We start from the raw sequence: 1,564 nt of genomic DNA, 5'->3' as shown, positions 1-1,564 counted from the left end.
TTGTGCAGCAGGAAACAGTGGTGGGTGGATCAGTCGATTCAAAGCTTAACAGATGGCTTCTCCTCCCAGACCAGGGGAATTAGCCTTGGTATGAGGAAGAGCAGACTTACAAGTGATAGAAAGGTCCATTATTAGAACCTGACTGACTGCCACTGGCAAAGCATTTCTCATGCAGTCATAATCTAACTGATCCTGAAGCAGTTGAAATGTTTACTCCAGCTATTAACCCCGAGAAAACATAAATGTAATCTCTTTTTAAACATACACACAAAGTAGAAAAATACAAACATGTTTTACCATGTGGGAGTGTGAGGAGCAGCTGTGTAAGCTGCAGCTCTGTGAGGAGGGTGTGGACCTCCTGTTTGTTCGGATGTTTTCTATTTTCTCTGGAATGTTCTTAGAGCTGCTGATCTGAAATTGAGTTGAACACACACTGCATATCCTCCCCCACACACATGCCATTAAGGTTTCTATAGGCAGTTGGGCATCAAAATCCAGTCTATCACAAGGCTGACGTGTAGACAAACAACCATACACACTCATACAATTTAGAGTCACCACTCAACCTAAGCTGCATGTCTTTGGAGTGTAGGAAGAAGCTGGAGCACCGAGAGAGAACCCACACAGGCACAAAGAGAACATGCCAACTCCACACAGAAAGGACCCGGATCAGCCGGGGCTCAAACCTGGAACCCGTTTGCTATGAAGCAACAGCACTAACCACTGTGGCGCCCATTACTTAACCAGTGATGTTTAAAAGTTGCTTAAAAACATTGTGCATTTTGAGACTTCTCAGAGAGTCTTCTGACCATCAAGCTAAAAAGTTATTTTGTCCGCTGGTTAAAAAAACAAACAAAAAAAAAACATTTCCCAGGCTGTGACTTTTGTCTATCCAAAAGCTGCCATTTTTGTTTTGATTCAGAGTCACAACATTGGAAGAGTTTTAAAAAAAAAATCTTTCAATCATTCAGTGGATTAAATATTTTTTTCATCCAGGTGGTTAGAAGAGTCTTTGGAGATTTAAGTACAACAAGAGTTTTTAATCAAATCAAACATGGCTGGTTAATGAACTGTCAGAGAAACGAACAGTTAACCTTTGTGACCCGAATGTATGTTAAACATAAAAACTAGACTGGAGCTGCCTTCTTTTGCTGTGTCCTCAAAAACAGTTGATTAGATTTTGGTGACAATCTGGGTTTTCCACCATCACAGGGGCTTAAGGCATTTATGCTGCATTCAGGAAAGTCCCACAGAATTAGGCCTCCAAGTTGTTGGCTAAACACAATAATCACATGCAACTGTATGAGAAAATGCAACAGCATCACAAAGCCGAGTGAATGTTCTCCAGAAAACACCCTGACACTGTGGACAGTATTTGATTTCACCAGCAGCAGCTTTTCATGTTCTTACTAGCTGTGCTGGTGTGCACTGCTGCTGACGCTCAGACCTTTTAGAATTTTGGTTGAATTCTCTGATTACTACTTATGTTCTTGCCACAGTGATTGTTTAAAGGCATCATTTGGTTTATTCATCAAGTGTAAGAGACCAAAACAGCCAATGTCTT

The sequence above is a fragment of the Monopterus albus genome, unplaced genomic scaffold, assembly GCF_001952655.1.
Source record: "Monopterus albus unplaced genomic scaffold, M_albus_1.0 scaffold52.1, whole genome shotgun sequence".
NCBI lineage: Eukaryota > Metazoa > Chordata > Actinopteri > Synbranchiformes > Synbranchidae > Monopterus > Monopterus albus.
Note: the sequence above shows the minus strand (reverse complement) of the source record.